The sequence below is a fragment of the Mustela lutreola genome, chromosome 12 (assembly GCF_030435805.1).
Source record: "Mustela lutreola isolate mMusLut2 chromosome 12, mMusLut2.pri, whole genome shotgun sequence".
Lineage (NCBI taxonomy): Eukaryota > Metazoa > Chordata > Mammalia > Carnivora > Mustelidae > Mustela > Mustela lutreola.
This window is the reverse complement of record NC_081301.1, coordinates 62,390,142-62,412,386: the sequence shown is the minus strand read 5'-3', so window position 1 is coordinate 62,412,386 and position 22,245 is coordinate 62,390,142. Positions and strand designations below refer to the sequence as shown.

The 22,245-nt window shown below is 38.8% G+C and overlaps 1 pseudogene; it reads right to left on the bottom strand.

The window, feature by feature from the left end:
* Positions 1-457: 457 nt before the first annotated feature.
* Positions 458-22,245, bottom strand: part of LOC131812139 (protein-L-histidine N-pros-methyltransferase-like) — a 31,243-nt pseudogene continuing 9,455 nt past the window's right edge.

Below are 22,245 nucleotides of genomic sequence, written 5' to 3'. Positions count from 1 at the left end.
AAAAAGTTTATTAGCATGATTAAAAATACTTTTTGAATAATAACAGAAAGAATTTCTAAACATGAAAGAATATCAGTGGCTATACCTTTTATAACCAAATATTTGCAACTGAATGGACAGCTTTATTGCCAGTCTTCACTTTATTAAAAACAATCCATATTTATGGGTTCCATGTGACGTCGTGACCATTGCTTTGACTGGGAATGAGTCACTACTGTAATTAAGTATAAAAACTATCTTCCATACTTGGGAGTGTGACCTGTATGCTGAGTAAAGAGTTGATAAAAATCCTCAAAGAGTTGGGTTTTGTTTTTTCAAAAAACATTCCTTTTACACGCTACAAAGAAATAATTAGTATTTTGGCTTTTTAAATTCCTACATGATATTGAGAATGGCAGTCCCCAAATGTCCTCCCTTGACATAATCGCAAATGCAGACCCTCTTCTGGAGTGTACATTCTTGGGGTGGGCTCTGAAGATTGGGCCTCCACGTGTCTATACTGGTTTGAGAACAAAGACAGAGTCATCCAGAACGTAGTAGTCATTATACATGTCGCCTTCACACAGGTATGGTACTCCGGTGAAAGCTTCGATAACAAAAGCAGCTTTTCTGAAAACTTCCGGCAGACTATTCTCTTGTTCTTCCCAGTTCTGTCCCTTGATTTCTAAAATTTCTGATGGTTTCCCCCATATGCCACCTATGTTTTCCACATAGGGATGACCAGGGCGGGATGACCCTGCCTCAGTTGGCTCCTAGACACTTCTGTTATCTTTTAACAAAGTTAGGGGCTGATCACAGCAGTCCAGCAAATTCAAGCAGCTGATAATATCATACTGGAACCCTGTGTTCTGCCATTCGTTTATACCAAGCACTCTGTATTTCTTCTTCTGAAGCTGCCATATCTTAGTTTCAGACAGTTCAGTGGCATAAACTTCTTCAAAATGAGGGCTCATGATTTTTGTGACTTCTCCATCTCCAGCACTTAAATCAAGAAGTCAGTGGGTTTTCCAGTCTGGATTAATTTTTAGCAGTCTCTGAAACTAATCTGGTGAAAACACAAACATTGAGCCTCTTCCTAGCAACCCACTGATAGATGTTCTAGACATAAAAAGGCTAAAAATGGATGACACGAAAGAGTGATATAATTGGATAAATAGCCAGCCCAATTTCTCAATGCTGTTGTTTAAGAAGATCTGTGTTCTGGTGGAATTTTGATTGGAATGGCATTAAAAGTATAGATGGCATTAAAAGTATAGTATAGATTGCTCTAGGCAGTATAGACATTTTTTTTTGCAATATACATTTTTTAAATTAAATTGATTTATTTATTTTCAGAAAAACAGTATTCATTATTTTTTCACCACACCCAGTGCTCCATGCAATCCGTGCCCTCTATAATACCCACCACCTGGTACCCCGACCTCCCACTCCTCAGATTGTTTTTCAGAATCCATAGTCTCTCATAATTCACCTCCCCTTCCAATTTACCCCAACTCCCTTCTCCTCTCTAACATCCCTTGTCCTCCATGATATTTGTTATGCTCCACAAATAAGTGAAACCATATGATAATTGACTCTCTCTGCTTGACTTATTTCACTCAGCATAATCTCTTCCAGTCCTGTCCATGTTGCTACAAAAGTTGGGTATTCATCCTTTCTGATGGAGGCATAATACTCCATAGTGTATATGGACCACATCTTCCTTATCCATTTGTCCGTTGAAGGGCATCTTGGTTCTTTCCACAGTTTGGCGACCGTAGCCATTGCTGCTATAAACATTGGGGTACAGATGGCCCTTCTTTTCACTACATCTGTATCTTTGGGGTATATACCCAGGAGTTCAATTGCAGGGTCATAGGGAAGTTCTATTTTTAATTTCTTGAGGAATCTCCACACTGTTCTCCAAAGAGGCTGCACCAACTTGCATTCCCACCAACAATGTAAGAGGGTTCCCCTTTCTCCACATCCTCTCCAACACATATTGTTCCCTGTTTTGTTAATTTTGGCCATTCTAACTGGTATAAGGTGATATCTCAGTGTGGTTTTAATTTGAATCTCCCTGAGGGCTAGTGATGATGAACATTTTTTCATGTGTCTGATAGCCATTTGTATGTCTTGATTGGAGAAGTGTATGTTCATATCTTCTGCCCATTTTTTGATATGTTTGCCTGTTTCATGTGTGTTGAGTTTGAGGAGTTCATTATAGATCCTGGATATCAACCTTTTGTCTGTACTGTCATTTGCAAATATTTTCTCCCATTCCGTGGGTTGCCTCTTTGTTTTTTTGACTGTTTCCTTTGCTGTGCAGAAGCTTTTGATTTTGATGAAGTCCCAAAAGTTTATTTTCACTTTAGTTTCTTTTGCCTTTGGAGACATCTCTTGAAAGAAGTTGCTGTGGCTGATATTGAAGAGATTACTGCCTATGATCTCCTCTAGGATTCTTATGGATTCCTGTCTCACGTCGAGGTCTTTTATCCATTTTGAGTTTATCTTTGTGTACGGTGTAAGAGAATGGTCAAGTTTCATTCTTCTACATATAGCTGTCCAGTTTTCCAAGCACCATTTATTGAAGAGACTATCTTTTTTCCACTGTATATTTTTTCCTGTTTTGTCGAAGATTAATTGACCATAGAGTTGAGGGTCACTATCTGGGCTCTCTACTCTGTTCCACTGGTCTATGTGTCTGTTTTTATGCCAGTACCATGCTGTCTTGGTGATCACAGCTTTGTAGTAAAGCTTGAAATCAGGTAACGTGATGCCCCCAGCTTTATTTTTGTGTTTCAACATTTCCTTAACGATTTGGGGTCTCTTCTGATTCCATATAAATTTTTGGATTATTTGCTCCAGCTCTTTGAAGAATACCGGTGGAATCTTTATTGGAATGGCATTAAAAGTATAGATTGCTCTAGGCAGTATAGACATTTTAACAATGTTTATTCTTCTGATCCAAGAGCAGGGAATGGTCTTCCATCTTTTTGTGTCTTCTTCAATTTCTTTCATGAGTGTTCTGTACTTACTCGAGTACAGATCCTTTACCTCTTTGGTTAGGTTTATTCCCAGGTATCTTATGGTTCGTGGTGCTATAGTAAATAGAATCGATTCTCTAATTTCCCTTTCTGTATTTTCATTGTTAGTGTATAAGAAGGCCACTGATTTCTGTACATTGACTTTGTATCCTGTCACGTTGCTGAATTGCTGTATGAGTTCTAGTAGTTTGGGGGTGGCGTCTTTTGGGTTTTCCATATAAAGAATCATGTCATCTGTGAAGAGAGAGAGTTTGACTTCTTCATTACCAATTTGGATACCTTTTATTTCTATTTGTTGTCTGATTGCTGTTGCTAGGACTTCTAATACTATGTTGAACAAGAGTGGTGAGAGTGAGCATCCTTGTCCTGTTCCTGATCTCAACAGGAAGGCTGCAAGCTTTTTCCCATTGAGGATGATATTTGCGTGGGTCTTTCATAGATAGATTTATTTATTTTCAGCATAACCGTATTCATTATTTTTGCACCACACCCAGTGCTCCATGCAATCTGTGCCCTCTCTAATACCCACCACCTGGTTCCCCCAACCTACCCCCCCCGTCACTTCAAACCCCTCAGATTGTTTTTCAGAGTCCATAGTCTCTCATGGTTCACCTCCCCTTCCAATTTCCCCTAACTCCCTTCTCCTCTCTAATTCCCCATGTCCTCCATGCTATTTGTTATACTTCACAAATAAGTGAAACCATATGATAATTGATTCTCTCGGCTTGACTTATTTCACTCAGCATAATCTCTTCCAGTCCCATCCATGTTGCTACAAAAGTTGGGTATTCATCCTTTCTGATGGAGCCATAATACTCCATAGTGTATATGGACCACATCTTCCTTATCCATTTGTCCGTTGAAGGGCATCTTGGTTCTTTCCACAGTTTGGCGACAGTGGCCATTGCTGCTATAAACATTGGGGTACAGATGGCCCTTCTTTTCACTACATCTGTATCTTTGGGGTATATACCCAGGAGTGCAATGGCAGGGTCATAGGGAAGTTCTATTTTTAATTTCTTGAGGAATCTCCACACTGTTCTCCAAAGAGGCTGCACCAACTTGCATTCCCACCAACAGTGTAAGAGGGTTCCCCTTTCTTCACATCCCCCCAACACAAGCTGTTTCCTGTTTTGCTAATTTTGGCCATTCTAAGTGGTGTAAGGTGGTATCTCAATGTGTGTTTTTTTTTTAATTTTTTCAATTTATTTATTTTCAGAAAAACAGTATTCATTATTTTTTCACCACACCCAGTGCTCCATGCAATCTGTGCCCTCTATAATACCCACCACCTGGTACCCCAACCTCCCACCCCCCCGCCACTTCAAACCCCTCAGATTGTTTTTCAGAGTCCATAGTCTCTCGTGATTCACCTCCTCTTCCAATTTATCAATGTGGTTTTAATTTGAATCTCCCTGATGGCTAGTGATGATGATATTCTCAGATCACAATGCTTTGAAACTGGAGCTCAAACACAAGGAAAAGTTCCAAAGGAACTCAAACACCTGGAAGCTAAAGACCACCTTGCTTAAGAATGCTTGGATCATGTGGGCTGCTGGGGGGAGGGGGGATGGGAGAATGGGGTGGGGTTATGGACATTGGGGAGGGTATGTGCTATGGTGAGTGCTGTGAAGTGTGTAAACCTGGCGATTCACAGACCTGTACCCCTGGGGATAAAAATATGTTATATGTTTATAAAAAATAAAAAATAAATAAAAGAATGTTTGGATCAACCAGGAGATCAAAGAAGAACTGAAACAATTTATGGAAACCAATGAAAATGAAGTGATTTCAGTCCAAAACCTATGGGATACAGCAAAGGCGGTCCTAAGGAGGAAATACATAGCCATCCACGCCTCCCTCAAAAAAAAAATGTAAAATCCAGAATACACCAGCTGTCTCTACACCTTAAAGAACCAATCAACAAATCAAACCAACTCCACACATAAGAAGGGAAATCATCAGGATTAGAGCTGAGATCAATGAGGTAGAAACCAGAGATACAGTAGAACGTATCAATGAAACTAGAAGCTGGTTTTCTGAAAGAATCAATAAGATCAATAAACCATTGGCCACAGTAATCCAAAAGAAAAGAGAGAGAGCACAAATTAATAAAATTATGAATGAAAAGGGAGAGATCACAACTAACACCAAGGAAGTAGAAACAATCATCAAAAGTTATTATCAACAGTTATATGTCAATAAGCTAAGCAACCTAGATGAAATGGATGAATTCCTGGAAAACTATAAACTCCAAAAATTGAACCAGGAAGAAATTGACAACCTGAATAGTCTGATATCTAGTAACGAGATTGAAGCAGTGATCAAAAACCTCCCAAAAAACAAGAGCCCAGGACCTGACAGATTCCCTGGGGAATTCTACCAAACTTTCTAAGAAGCTGTTTCAAAAAATTGAAGCAGAAGGAAAACTTCTTGGCTCATTTTTAATTAGCTACTCCAGCACCTGAAAGCTTAGCATTCTCCACATCATTTGAACTCCTGGCAGAGAGAAATATGTGGATTCCAAAGACAATTGGAAGATAAAGTTGATACGTTTGACTATTGATTGGATTTGTGGCAGGAGGGTTGGAGAACAGTGAAAAAAAAATAAGAAGATAAATAAAGCTGTCTAGGTTTCTTATTTAGACAACTGAGTGGGTGGTGTTTCCATTCACTGGAACATGAAACAAAGAGTAGGAGCAGAGTCACAGGGAATAGTTCCATCTGGGTCATCCAAGTGAGATGTTTAGAAGATAGTAGGATACATGAAAGGGAATTTAGAAGAAAGGTCTGGATTGTGCATAGATTTGAGAGTCATTGATTTATAAAAGGTAATTACAGACATGGATAAAATGGCCTTGGGATAATGAATATATACCATGAGAAGAAAAGATGACCTGGGATTAAGGCCCACCATGGTCTCTTCTTAAAGGTCAACTCTTGAGGTCTCTATATAATTCCCTAATGATATATTTTTCTATGACTCTATTGAAATCCTTCTTAAACTTACTGAATAAAATAGATTGCAGATTATAACATAGAATCAAAATTTAAAGTTACTCCCATCATCCTACTCTCTTTTTGTCTCCATGTTACCCTCTCCCCATTCCCCAACCACTGCCAAGTTGGAGGACGGTGGACTTAATCAAGTCATCTCTTCTCTTACCTTTCTATGGAATCATGTTATACCAACTGAAAGACCCTGGAGCCGCACCCAAGAATCAAACAGCATGCCTCCACCGGATGCAAATTGCAAGAGGTTTATTGGTTACACAGGCGCCTGCAGACGCATCAGCCTTTGTGGACTGAGTGCGCCGGGCTAAGTTGGGGAGCAGATTATATAGGGCAGGGTTGGGGTGGCGGGAAGCGAGCTTACAGAAGCAGATGCTTGCTTACAGGAATATGATTGGTAAATTTAAATCAAGTATTGTCAGGCACTGGGTTTAAGGCAAGGACACAACGGTTTGTTCTTGTGGGCCTTGGCTCAGCACTCTGGAAAGTCCCAGGTACACTCTATTCCTCATTTGTCTTTTCTCTTGACAGACCGGGTGATCACAGACAATAGACATCCTGGTATATGTTGCCATCTGGCTATGGGGACAATCAAGCCTTCAGCAAGGGGAGAGAGGGTGCTGTGGGGACATCAGGTTTCTTAAACAAGCCTTTAGCAAGGGGAGAGGGGTCTTTCACAACCTCCTTTCCTTTTGGGCTTCTCCAAACAGCAAGGGAACAGCCAAAATTTAGAGCTCAACTCTTTGAGTTTTTCCTTATTTGAAAACAGGGATAATGGATAAAGAAGATCTGGCCCATATATACTATGGAGTACTATGCCTCCATCAGAAAGGATGAATTCCCAACTTTTGTATCAACATGCATGGGACTGGAAGAGATTAAGCTGACTGAAATAAGTCAAGCAGACAGAGTTAATTATCATATGGTTTTGCTTATTTGTGGAGCTAAGGAATAACATAGAGAACATGGGGAGATGGAAAGGAGAAGGGAGTTGAGGGAAATTGGGGGGAGATGAACCACGAGAGACTGTGGACTCTGAGGAACTAACTGAGGGTTTTGGAGGAGAAAGGGTGGGATGCTGGGTGAGCCTGGTGGTGGGTATTGTGGAGGGCACATATTGCATGGAGCACTGGGTGTGGTGTATAAACAGTGAATTCTGGAATACTGAAAAGAAACTTAAAAAAATAAATAAAATTTTTTTTAAATGTAAAAAAAAAAAAGAAAGGAAACAGGATAGCAATAGAATTTACTTATAGTATCCTGCATTAAATGAGAAAATGCAGATAAATTAAAGCACCCATGACAGAACTTGGAACACTGTAGATAGTATATGCAAACTCCATCTGTCCTCATAATTGCAGTATTGAAATAATATGTTTGTACATTTATATCAACTTTATAAAGGATTATTTCTTTTTGTTCACAGATTATCTCTCCACAACAGCAAAGGGTACTATCTCTAAAACAAACCTGACTAGGCCTTTACAAGGAAGTGGCATCATGTCTCTGTGTAAAATTGCAGAATAATTTCTTAAAACTAAAATTTTCTTTTTACATTTTCTATTGTCAAACTGAATCAAGAAGAAAGCTAAATTCCCAAGTAGCCAGAAATATGGGGGTCACTGCATATGACTCATCCTAAAAAACTGAGATTAAAACAGTCTGATAAAGATGGGGATTTCCTGATTTTCCAGCTTTATTTATGTTGTCACATCCCTTTGTTTTATATAAAATGCTCTTTCAAAATAAAGAATTGTCAAGAAGCCTGACTAGACTCTGATCTCTCTCCCATCTCTTGTCCCTCCCATTTTGGGAGGCAGAACAGATTCCACAGTTCTATGGAACAAATACAGATTTTGGAATCAAGCAGTAATGGGCTCAAATAGGAGCTTTGCTACTAACTGGATATGCAACATTGGATTAGTTACTTAACTCTCTGAGCCTTAATTTTTCTATTTTTTGTATGCAATGAGAACTTCACTGGAGTTCTGGTATGGATTAAATTAAGTAATATGAATAAAGTCCCATGGGTGCTTCAAATTATCCATGTTACCTCATTTGGTGTGTAATGTGCTCAATGAATGACAGACATGATGAAGTTTGTTATGGAGCTTAGGCCAGTCAGGAGAATGGAGTGAACCCAGAAAATATTCCCTGAGAGGAAAAAATAAAGGAAAAGAACAGACAGGGTGGGAATACAATGTTGTGACTTTTTATTCACTTCTTAGAGAAATTGGAAGGAACCATGAATATACGAGGTTCACTTGAGGAGCTGTCCTGGATGCAGAAAATGCCAAGAAGTGCTAATCAGGTCAAAGAAGGGAGTTAAAATGTCAATAAAACTCCTCTTTTCATTCAAGCAAAACTTCCTAAGGGGGGAAAAAATCCCATTTAGAGATAGGGTTGCAAGTTTCAGGGAGGAGGAATAGATACTATTATACCAGAGAATTCCAGAATTGACTCAGGGTGGAAGGAGTATATAGAGATAATACCTGGTTTTGTTTGTTGGTTTGTAGGTTTGGTTTGTTTTCTGCCCCCAAATCATTTCTATATCTTTGAGTGACAGATTACTATTTTACTTTAGGAAAATTTCCTTTCCCAGTGAAGTTGACATTCTTTCCAAGATTGTCCAATTTGATTCTCTTCCCTTGGACTTTGCTTCTTCCATGGAGATTTAAAATTTAAAAATAGAGTGAATTCTTCTTAAGCAGGAGTTCCTTGCAGGGTCCCTACATTCACCCTACCTACACTTGTTCCTGGTTCCCAGATCCTGTTGTTTGCTAAACTGGATTCTACAGGTTTCCCTTAAGTTCTGTGAGTCATCTAATATCCTCAAATAAATCCATTTTCTAATATCCTTCAAATAAATCTCTTATTAAGTCAGAGAAACTCAGTTTCTCAGCCATGGCACTGAATCAAATCACAGTTTATGAGAAAAGAGGCCTCTAAAACTAAGGGGATGAGGGAAGTTGATACTGTGATAGTACTCCTTGGGAAAACTGATTTTTAGTTTCATTTTTGTTCTTCAGCATTTTCTATATTGCAGGGTGTTGGAAATCTACAAACTAGATTTTCTAAGTTTCTTTGTCAGATAGTTTCCAGTTTGGTTCTTCCAAAGGAAGGTCTGAGAGAAATACTAAATTCAAGAGGAAGGAGGAGAAAACACATCTTTCCATATTTTCTGCCTTAAGATCTATCAATGGCCACAAACAATAAGCTCCAGAAGTCTCGACAGTGAGTCCAGTAGCATCAGTGTGAACATGGGCTGCCAAGATCTTGAACCTTTAGTAAGAGTGCAGATTCTCAGCTTCCAGGAAGGTAATAACCACTACTGTTTCAACAGTAGCAGTAACCACAGAGGGCAGTCAGCAGTAGAGCTCTTGTGAGCTTTGGGTATCATCACTGGGTCCCCTTTGGCATTTTTTTATTTTATTCCCTCTATTTTATATGCCTAGGGCAATTTTGCCTTTCTGGCTGCACATTGACCAATAACAGAGTGATCTCATATTAAACTTTTGGCAGAAAAGTTAACACATGTTTATAATTGGTAAGGTACAGTGCTGTCAGGCAGACCTGTGTTTAAACCTGGCTCCACCATCTATTAGCAGTGTTATCTTGGACACTTTTTAACTATGCCTCAGCTTCCTTATCTGTAAAATGGAGATGTAAAATGGATAACCATAGGGACATTATGCAGATTAAATGATATAGTGTTGCTTATACAATGATATAATGTATGTAAAGTAACTTGTTCTTTTTTATTTAAAGATTTTATTTATTTGAGAGAGAGAAAAAAAACACAAGAGCAGGCTGAGGGTCAGAGGGAGAAACAGACTCCCACCAAGCAAGGAGCCCAATGCAGGCTTGCTCTGAGAACCCTGGGATCATGACCTGAGCTGCAGGCAGATGTTTAACCATCTGAGCCACCCAGGTGCCCCATAAAGTACCTTGTATTTAATAGGCACTCAACATACTTAAGTTTCCTATGTATCCCTCTCCCAGCCCTTGTTTGAGCATGGTTTGAGTGCACAGGCATAGACACATTCCAGAGATTTTTGCTTCAAACTTATCTCAGGAACTAGGATACAGTAGAAATGGATTATAGAGGAAGTCATATATGGAGAGGAAATTAAGTAGTTGCTGACAGGGAGTGTTTAGTGGGATTCCGAGAAAAGATGCTTCTCAGAAGAGAATTATAAAGCAGAAAAATTTTTAAATCTCATTTCATCACAACATAATTCAAATCGTAAATATAGACTTGTACTCAGAAAAAGGATGTTCCTATATTAGCATTGGAATTAGATATTCATCTGGAAAAGGAAAATTGGCTATTGTAAATATTTTCATAATATCATTTGGAAAGCTGAATCAATTACTTTTGACATATCCACAAAAATTTCACATTCCTATTATTTGAAGAGTCAGGTAGATGTTAACAGGAAAATATGTCTTTTCATAAGGGCCCTTTTAATCCTTTGGAGTCCTAGATCCCTAGAGTGAAGTATTTGAGTTAAGTCCAAAAGAGATGAACAAGTGACTGAAAGATCATGACAGGGCCTTCATGAGAAAAGATTAATAATTAAAGATGGCTAGAGTAGAAGTATAGGACACTAGTATTTAATAATGCTTTAAAGACTCTCTCCTTCAACCCTCTTATTTGTTAGGTGAAAAAATCTAAGCTCAGAGAAGGAAGGATCTACTCCTATTTTCACATAAATTTGGCAGCAGAATTCCACCAGCATTTTTCAAAGATCTGAACCAAACAATCTTAAAATTTGTATGGAATCTGAAGAGACCTCAAATTGCTAAGGAAATGATGAAAAAGAAAAACAAAACTGGGGGCATCACATTGCCTGATTTCAAGCTTTAGTACAAAGCTGTGATCAAGACAGCATGGAACTGGCACAAAAACAGACACAGAGACCAGTGGAACAGAGTAGAGAGCCAAGATATGGACCCTCAACTATATTGTCAAATAATCTTCAACAAAGCAGTAAAATATATACAGTGGATAAAAGACTATCTCTTCAATTAATGGTGCTGGGACAATTGGACAGCTATGTATAGAAGAATGAAACTCGACCATTCTCTTATACCATACACAAAGATAAACTCGAAATGTGAGTCAAGAATTCAACAGAATCCTAGAGGAGAACATAGGCAGTAACCTCTTCAGCATTGGCCACAGCAGCTTCTTTCAAGATATGTCTCCAAAGACAAAGGAAACAAAAGTGAAAATGAACTTTTGGGACTTCATTAAGATCAAAACCTTCTACACAGCAAAGGAAGTAAGCAACAAAACAAAGAGGCAATCCACAGAATGGGAGAAGATATTCACAAATGACAGTGTAAAGGGTTGATAATCAAGATCTATAAAGAACTCCTCAAACTCAACACACACTAAACAGATAATCATGTCAACAAATGGGCAGAAGATATGAACAGACACTTCTTCATTCTTCAATGAAGACATCCAAATGGCTAACAGACAAATGAAAAAATGTTCATCATCACTAGCCATTAGGGAGATTCAAATCAAAACCACATTGAGATACCACCTTACACCACTTAGAATGGCCAAAATTAGCAAAACAGGAAACAAGTAAAAAGTGTTGGAGAGGATGTGGAGAAAGGGGAACCCTCTTACACTGTTGGTGGGAATGCAAGTTGGTGCAGCCACCTTGGAAAAGAGTGTGGAGATTCTTCAAGAAATTAAAAATAGAGCTTCCCTATGACCCTGCAATTGAACTCCTGGGTATTTACCCCAAAGATACAGATATAGTGAAAAGAAGGGCCATCTGTACCCCAATGTTTATAGCAGCAATGGCCACAGTCACCAAACTATAGCAAGAACCAAGATGCCCTTCAATGGACAAGTGGATAAGGAAGATGTGGTCCATATATACTATGGAGAACTATGCCTCCATCAGAAAGGATGAATACCCAACTTTTGTATCAGCATGGATGGGACTGGAAGAGATTGTGGCTGAGTGAAATAATTCAAGCAGACAGAGTCAATTGTCGTAAGGTTTCTCTTATTTGTGGAGCATAAGGAATAACACGGAAAATATGGGGAGATGGAGAAGAGAGGGCGTTGGGTAAACTGAGGGGGAGATGAACCATGAGAGACTGTGGACTCTGAAAAACAGTCTGAGGGTTTTGTGGGGGGTGGTTGGGAGCCTGGTGGTGGGTATTATGGAGGGCACGTATTGCATGGAGCACTGGGTGTGGTGCATAAATAATGAATTCTGGAACACTGAAAATAAATTTAAAATAATAAATAAAAATTTAAAAAAAGATTTGGCAGCAGAAATATAACCAGTTTCCTTATATCAGGGAGGGAGGCCCCCAAAAGTTGCTATCTATTGCTTGTCTTCTGGGATGGCCTTGGCAAGAGCACTTAGCCTCTAAGAGTGGGGAGGTAAAGAATAAAGCTAGATCATTGGTGGGCCTGTGCCATTGGCTGGTGTGGTCACCCCTACATAAAAATATGCCACTCTTTGAACCCAACCACTGATGCTTCAATCTGGTATAAATAAACAGGCACTTATTTTCACATACATCTTCCAACATATTTTCATCATAATATTCACAACTTACATAATTAAAATGATCAAAAAGTCCCAATTTTGAAGAATGCACATGAAATAAAGTGATTGCTTCCTTCTCTCTTAGCAAGAGGGACAGACCTAAAAAGCACATTTCCTGCTATTCAGTCCATTGTTCTTTCCAGTTTCTCCAAAACATCTATTGATAGTACTGAAAACTGCTGAAACACAGATAATTCTTGAATAACATGGGTTAAAACTACCTGGGTCCATTTTTTATGAATTTTTTAAAAATAAATATACTTTCTTTTCTTCATAATTTTCTTAATAACATTTTTTTCTAGCTTACTTTATTGTATATTATACATATAACATAAAATATGTATTAATGAGCTGTTTATGTCATTGGTAGGCTGCCTTTCAACAGTAGGCTAGTGGTAGTCCATTTTGGGGAAAGTCAAAAGTAATGCATGGATTTTTGACTACACAGAGAATTGGTGCTCGTAATCCCCATATTGTCCAAGGATCAACTCTATTGTGCTATTTCTGAGTCTGATAAGCAGACACTGCTTTTCCTTAAAAAGAGAGTTGTAATAAGTGGTCTAAATTTCCAGCATATACAGCAGAAGATTTAAAGTAAATATTTTACTGCTATAATAATGATTATTAAGGATTATTACAGAACCACTACTTCTGGGGAGCTTAAAGAATAAACTTGACAATTTAAGGGATAAAAAGATAGCCAGAAAATAATTTGGCTCTCACTGGTCTTTGAATGCAATGACAAGTGATGCTGAAAAGTCACTTTACAGGACTTAGGCCAAGAAGAATGAAAGAGAAAATACAGAACCAGCAGTTTACTTAAAAAAAAAAAAATCAGAATTTTTGAGGGGTCACTCTTATTAATTTTAGCCACCAGACTTTTAAAACTAATAGCTTTATAGAAACATAATTAACATACATATAATTCACCCCCAAAAGTGTAAGAATCAGTGGTTTATTATATATTCATAATTATGGGACTATCACTACACTTAATTTTAGAACATTTTCATGAATGCAAATGAAACTCTATACCAATTAGCAGTCACCTCCCATTCCTTCCCTCATCCCATCCCAGAACATGGAAACCACCAATCTACTTTTTGTCCGTATGGAGTTGCCTATACTAGAACTTTAATATAGGTGGATTTACACAAAAGATCACTCATAGGTGCCTGGGGGGCTCAGTTGATTACCTTTGGTTTTGGTCATAATCCTGGAGTCCTGGGATTGAGTACTTCATCAGGCTCCTTGTTTGGCAGGGAACCAGTTTCTCTGTCTGCCTGCCACTTCCCCTGCCTGTGCCATCTGCCATACTCTTTCTCTTTCTCTGTGTGTGTGTGTGTGTGTGTGTGTGTGTGTGTGTGTGTCAAAGAAAGAAAGAAAGAAAATCAAGAAAGGATGCTGTATTTTGTCAAATTCTTTCTCTGCATCAATTGAAAGGATCATGTGGTTCTGATCTTTTCTTTTATTGATATGCTCTATCATATTAATTGATTTCTGAATGTTGAACCACCATTGCATCCTGGGAATAAATCCCACCTGTTATTGGTGAATAATCCCTTTAATTTACTGTTGGATCCTATGGGCTAGAATCTTGTTGAGTATTTTGGCATCCATATTCAATAGGGATATTGGACTGTACTTCTCCTTTTTGATGGTGTCTTTGCCTGGTTTTGGGATCAGGGTAATGCTGGCCTCATAGATCAAGTTTGGAAGTTTTCCTTCTATTTCCTTCTATTTCCGCTTCAGTAGAATAAGTAGAATAAGTATTATTCTACTGAATCATGTCCTGGACTCTTGTTTTTTGGGAGGTTTTTAATTACTGCTTCAATTTTGTTACTGGTTATTGGTCTGTTCGGATTGTCTGTTTCTTCCTGCCTCAGTCTTGGCAGTTTATAAGTTTCCAGGAATGCACCCTTTTCTTCTAGATTGTCTAATTTTGTGGCATATTGTTGCTGGTAATAATTTCTAATAATTGGTTCTATTTCCTTGGTGCTAGTTGTGATCTCTCCCCTTTCATTCATGATTTTATTAATTTGGGCCCTTTTCCTTTTCTTCTGAATAAAGTCTGGCCAGGAGTATATGGATCCTGTTAATTCTTCCAAAGAACCAGGTTCTAGTTTCATTGATTGATTCTACTATTTTTCTTGTTTCTGTTTCATTGATTTCTGCTCTAATCTTTATTATACAGCATCTGTTACTGACTAAAACTCTTCAAATTACAGGGATAAAACCACCCATGAAGAGCCCACAGCGAATATTATTCTCAATGAGGAAAAACTGAGAGCTTCTCCCTTAAGGACAGGAACACGACAAGGATGCCCACTTTCAGCAAAGTACTAAAAGTCCTAGCCTCAGCAATCAGACAACAAAAAGAAATAAAAAGCATTCAAATTGGTAAAGAGGAAGTCAAACTCTCTCTCTTCAAAGATGACATTATACTTTACGTGGAAAACCCAAAAGACTCTACCCCCAAATAACTAGAACTCATAAAGCAATTCAGCACTGTGGGAGGATACAAAATAAATACACAGAAATGAGATGTATTTCTATACACTAACAATGTAACTGGAGAAAGAGAAATTAAGGAAATAATTCCACTTACAACAGCTCTGAAAACCACAGAGAAATAAATACCTAGAAATAAATCAAACCGAACAGGTAATGGATCTATACTCTAGAAATTACAGAACACTTATGAAAGAAATGGAGAAAGACACAAAAAGAAGGGAAAACATTCCATGCTCATGGATGGGAATAATAAACATTGTTAAAATGTCTATCCTGCCTAGAGCAATCTACACTTTCAATGTAATCCTTATCAAAATACCATTGATATTTTTCACAGAGCTGGAGCAACCAATCCTAAAGTTTGTATGGAACCAGAACCAATAATCCTAAAGTTTGTATGGAACCAGAAAAGACACCAAACTGCCAGAGGAATGTTGAAAAAAAACCTCCAATGCTGTGGGCATCACAATGCCTGACTTGAAGCTATATTACAAAGCCATGATCATCAAGACAGCATGGTACTGGCAGAAAAACAGACACATAGACCAATGGAACAGAGTAGAGAGCCCAGCTATGGACCCTCAAATCTATCATCAAATAATCTTTTACAAAGCAGGAAAGAATATCCAATGGAAAAAAGATAGTCTTTTCAATAAACGGTGCTGGGAAAAGTGGCCAGCTACATACAGAAGAATGAAACAACCATTCACTTACACCATACACAAAGATAAACTTTAAAGTTAAGATAAGATCAAAATGGATGAAAGACTTCAATGTGACACAGGAATCCATCAAAATCCTAGAGGACAGCATAGGCAATAACCTCTTTGACTTTGGCCCCAGCAACTTCTTTCAAGACACGTCTCCAAAGACAAGGGAAACAAAAGCAAAAATGAACTTTTGGGATGTCGTCAAGATAAAAAGCGTCTTCACAGCACAGGAACAGTCAACAAAACTAATAGGCAACCCACAGAATGGGAGAAGATAGTCCCAAATGGCATTACAGATAAAGGACTGGTACCCAAGATCTATAAAGAAATTCTCAAACTCAACACCCAAAAAAAAAAAAAAAAAGTAAGTCAAAAAGGTATGGAAGACATGAACAGACACTTCTCCAAAGAAGACATACAAATGGCCAATAGACACATGAAAAAATGTCCAACATCACTAGCCATCAGGGAAATTGAAATCAAAACCACAATGGGATACCACCGTATACCATATATAGAATGGCAAAAATTAGCAAGGCAGGAAACAATGAGTGTTGGTGAGGATGTGGAGAAAGGGGAACCTTCTTATACTCCTGGTAGGAATGCACCTGGTACATACTTTGGAAAACAGTATGGAGGTTCCTCAAAAAGTTAAAAATAGAGCTACCCTATGACCCAGAAATTGCACTACAGGGTATTTGCCCCCAAAATACAGATATAATGAAAAGAAGGGGCATATGTATCCCAATGTTTATAGCAGCAATGTCCACAACAGCCAAACTGTGGAAGGAGCTGAGATGTCCTTCAACAGATGAATGGTAAGAAGATGTGGTACAGGGATGCCTGGGTGGCTCAGTTGGTTAAGCAGCTGCCTTTGGCTCAGGTCATGATCCCAGCATTCTGGGATCAAGTCCCACATCGGGCTCCTTGCTCGGCAGGGAGCCTGCTTCTCCCTCTGCCCCTGCCTGCCATTCTGTCTGCCTGTGCTCGCTCTCTCTCCCTCTCTCTCTCTGACAAATAAATAAAATCTTAAAAAAAAAAAAAAAGATGTGGTACGTATGTGCAGTGGAATATTACTCAGCCATCAGAAAGGATGAATACCCATCATTTGCATTAAAATGATGGAATTGGAGGGGATTATATTAAGTAAAATAAGTCAAGCAGAGAAAGTTAAGTATCATATGGTTCAACTTATACGTGGAACATAAGGAAATAGGATGGAGGACCATAGAGGAAGGGAGGAAAAACTGAACAAGGGGAAATCAAAGAGGGAGATAAACCATAAAGACTATGGACTCTGAGAAACAATCTGAGGGTTTTAGAGGGGAGGGGAGTGGGAGGATGGGGTAGCCAGGTGACGTGTATTAAGGAGGATGTGTGTTGTGACTAGCACTGGGTGTAATATGCAATTATTGAATCATTGATCACTACTTAAAAAACTAATGATGTACTATATGGTGACTAACTGAACAGGAAAAAAAAGAGTGTTTTATGGTTTGATTCTCTGTTTTGTTTCTTGAATTCCACATATGAGTGAAATCATATGGTCTAATTTCACATAGCGTTAATACTCTCTAGCTCCATCCACATCATCCAAAGGGAAAGATTTCATTCTTCTTATGGCTGAGTAATATTCCATTATGTGTGTGTATGCACACACATGTGTGTGAATGTGTGTGTGTGTGTGTGTGTGTATATCACATCTTCTTTACACATTTACCAGTCAATGAACATTTAGGCTCTTTCCATAATTTAGCTGCTGTTGATAATGCTGCTATAAACACTAAAGTGCATGTATCTCTTTGAATTAGTATTTTTGTATCCTTTGGGTACATTCCTGGTTTTGTAATTGCTGGACCCTTGGGTAGTTCTATTTTTAACCTTTTGAGGAACTGCCATTGTTTTTCAGAGTGGTTGCACCAGTTTGCTTTCCCACCAACACTGTAAGAGAGTTCCTCTTTCTCCGCATCCTCGAAAACAACTCTTTCCAGTATTACTAACTTTAGCAATTTTGAGTGGTGTGAGGTAATATCAGTGTGGTTTTTTTAATCTTTTTAAAAAATTTTTTATAAATATATAATGTATTATTAGCCCCATGGGTATAGGTCTGTGAATTGCCAGGTTTACACACTTCACAGAACTCTCCATAGCACATACCCTCCCCAATGTCCATAATCCCACCACCATCTCCCTTCCCCTCTCCCCACAGCAACCCTCAGTTTGTTTTGTGAGATTAAGGTTTGGTTTTGCATGTGGTTTTGATTTTTATTTCCCTGGTGTTGAGTGATACTGAGCATTTTTTAAAAAAATGTGTCTGTTAGGCATTTGTATGTCTTCTTTAGAGAAATGTCTATTCATGTTAGTAGTGATTTCTTCCCTGTGATTCATGATTTTATTAATTTGGGTCCTTTCTCTTTACTTTTGGTTAAGTCTGGGCAGAGGTTTATCAATCTAATTAATTCTTCCAAAGAACCAGCTTCTAGTTTCATTGATCTATTCTACTGTTTTTACTTGTTTCTATTTCATTGATCTCTGCTCTCATATTTATTATTTCTCTTCTTCTGCTTGGTTTAGGCTTTATTAGCCCTTCTTTCTCCAGCTCCTTGGGGTATAAGGTTAGCTTGTGCATTTGGAATTTTTCTTATATTTTGAGAGAGGCTTGGATGGCTATGGACTTCCCCCTTAGCAGTATCCCTTTGGCTATCCCATTTTCATTGGCTTCCATGAATTGTTTAAGTTCTAGTTTCCACATTCATTCTTTAGCAGGATGCTCTTTAATTTCCAAGTGTTTGAATTCCTTCCAAATTTTGTCTTGTGATTGAGTTCCAGTTTCACAGCTTTGTGGTCTGATGCCATGCAGGAAATAATCTCAGTCTTCTGGTAGTGATTGAGACCTGATTTGTAACCCAGTATGTGTTCTATTCTGGAGAAAGTCTCATACACACTTGAGAAGAATGAGTATTCTGTTGCTTTACAGTGGAATGTTCTGTGTATATCTTTGAGGTCTGTCTGATTCAATGTGTCATTTAAAGGTCTTGTTTCTCTGCTTAGATGATCCTCTGCTTAGATGATCTGTCCATTGCTGAGAGTGGAGACCTGAGGTCTCCTACTGTCTACTGTTAATGTGTTATTATAAATATGAATTTTTTACTTTGGTTAACAGTTGGCTTGTGTAGTTTGTTGCTCCGACATTGGGGGCATAGAGATTTACAATTGCTCTTGTTGGCTAGGCCTTTTAGGTATGATATGTCCTTCTACATCTCTCACTGCAGCCTTTTGTTTGAAATCTATTTTTGTCTGATATGAGAATTGCTACCCCAGCTTTCTTTTGAGGTCTGTTGTCATAATAAACAGTTCTCCATCCACTCATTTTCAATCTGGAGGTGACTTCAGGTTCAAAATGAGTCTCTTGGAGACAACAGATGGATTGGTCATGTGTTTTTATCCAATCTAAAAATTTAAAACCCTCTGTTGTTTCATCAGAACATTTATGCCATTCCCTGGTGATGGTAACTTGAAAGATATGAATTTAATGCCATCATTTATTGCCTGTAATGTTCCTGTTTTTATAGATTGTTTCTGTAATTTTCTGGGTCTATGTTATCATTGGGGTCTTTCTTCTTTTATAGAACCCCTCCTTAATATTTCTTTCAGGGCTGGTTTGGTGGTCACATATTCTTTCTGTTTCTGCTGGTCCTGGAACCTCTTTGTCTCTCCATCCATTCTGAATGACAGCCATGATGGATAAAGTATTCTTGGCTACATTTTTTTCTCAGTTAGTACCCTGTATATGTCTTGCCAGCCCTTTCTGGCTTGCCAGGTTTCTGTGGACAGGTCTGACATTATTCTGATGTTCCTCCCTCCATAGGTAAGAAATCCCTTTCCCCTAGCTGCTCTCAAGATAGCTTCCTTGGTTCTAAGATTTGCAAGTTTTACTATGACATGCCATGGTGTTGGTCTATTTTTCTTGATCTTGGAAGGGGTCCTCTCTGCCTCTTGGACATAAATGCTTGTTTCCTTTACCATATTAGGGAAGTTCTGAGCTATGATTTGCTCAGATACCCTTCAGGAATCCCAATTATTCTGACATTGGAACATTTCATGGCATCACTAATCTAAGTCTGATCTCATGGGCTTCTATCTGTTTATCCTTATCCTGCTTGGTTCTCTTCCCTTTTATCAGCTTAGCTTCCAGATAACTAACTCATTCTTCTGACTTATTTACCCTAGCTGTTAGAATATCCTGTTTAGGTGATTACTCAAGTTTGGCCTGATTGGCTCTCATTTCTGCCCTTAGAAATTCTATATTATCACCAATGGCTTTCTCAAGTTTAGCTATTGACATCATATCCCAAAGTCTATCTCTGACATCTTGCTCATATCCATATCCATTAAGTCTGTGACAGAGACCACTGTCTCTGGTTCTTTTCTTTTTTGGGTGCTCCTCCTCATCGTCATTCTGAGGGATGATTGAGGGAATGCAGAATCCAAAATATCAGCTATGACCCAAGCAAGATGCACCCTAGGAAAATCTGGAGTGTTAGCAGCCACCACCAAAAACACAAAGTCAAAATGAAACACAAGAATAACATTTATAACATTAAAAAATAGAAAAAAAAATTTTAAAGGGAGGGGCAAGGGAAAGGGAGGTTGAACTCTCTCAATGTGGACAAAGTAGGGTGTTTCAATTGTTGCTGGGTGTATTTTGTTCTATTTGTTAGAGGACACTATTTCCCAAAGTTAAAGGGAAAATAAAACTTGTATATATATATAAATATATATAGGGGGAGGAGTCAAGATGGCGGAGAAGTAGCAGGCTGAGACTACTTCAGCTAGCAGGAGATCAGCTAGATAGCTTATCTAAAGATTGCAAACACCTGAAAATCCATCGGCAGATTGAAGAGAAGAAGAATAGCAATTCTGGAAACAGAAAAACAACCACTTTCTGAAAGGTAGGACTGGCGGAGAAGTGAATCCAAAGCAATGGGAAGATAGACCCCAGGGGGAGGGGCCGGCTCCCGGCAAGCGGCGGAGCAACGGAGCAAAAAATCAGGACTTTTAAAAGTCTGTTCCGCTGAAGGACATCGCTCCAGAGGCTAAACCAGGGCGAAGCCCACACGGGGTCAGTGTGGCCTCAGGTCCTGCAGGGTCACAGAAGGATCGGGGGTGTCTGAGTGTCGCAGAGCTTGCGGGTATTGGAAAGGGAAAACCAGCTACAGAGACAGAGCTGACAGTAAGCTCACAGCTCGGGGTTACCAGAACCAGCAGCAGGCTCGGTGAGCTCGGAGCACAGCTGGAGGTCAGGCAAATGGGAGTAACTGGGCGCTGTTCTCTGAGGGCGCACTGAGGAATGGGGCCCTGGGCTCTCAGCTCCTCCAGGCCGAGACCAGGAGGCCGCCATTTGTATTCCCGTCCTCCGGAACTCTACGGAAAGCGCTCAGGGAACAAAAGCTCCTGAAAGCAAACCCGAGGGGATTACTCAGCCTGGCCCCTGGTAAGGGCGGTGCAATTCCGCCTGGGGCAAAGACACTTGAGAATCACTACACCAGGCCACTCCCCCAGAAGATCAACAAGAAATCCAGCCAAGACCAAGTTCACCTACCAAGGAGTGCAGTTTCAATACCAAGGAGAGCAGCAGAGGAGAAGAAAGCAAAGCACGGAACTCATGGCTTTCTCCCTGTGATTTTTTTAGTCTTGCAGTTAATTTAATTTTTTTCTTTTTCATTTTTTTCCTCTTCTTCTGCTAAATTTTTTTTAACTTTTACCCTTTTTTTAAAAGTTTTTAACTAGCTTATCTAATATATATATATTTTTCATTTTTATTCTTTTTATACTTTTCTTTATTCATTTTCTTTTTTTTTTAATTATTTTTTCTTTCTTTTTGAACCTCTTTTTATCCCCTTTCTCCCCCCTCACGATTTGGGATCTCTTCTGATTTGGTTAAAGCATATTCCCTGGGGTTATTGCCACCCTTTTAGTATTTTACTTGCTCCTTCATATGCTCCTATCTAGACAAAATGACAAGGTGGAAAAATTCACCATAAAAAAAAAGAACAAGAGGCAGTACCGAAGGCTAGGGACCTAATCAATACAGACATTGGTAATATGTCAGATCTAGAGTTCAGAATGACAATTCTCAAGGTTCTAGCCGGGCTCGAAAAAGACATGGAAGATATTAGAGAAACCCTCTTGGGAGATATAAAAGCCCTTTCTGGATAAATAAAAGAACTAAAATCTAACCAAGTTGAAATCAAAAAAGCTATTAGTGCGGTGCAATCAAAAATGGAGGTTCTCACTGCTAGGATAAATGAGGCAGAAGAAAGAATTAGCGATATAGAAGACCAAATGACAGAGAATAAAGAAGCTGAGCAAAAGAGGGACAAACAGCTACTG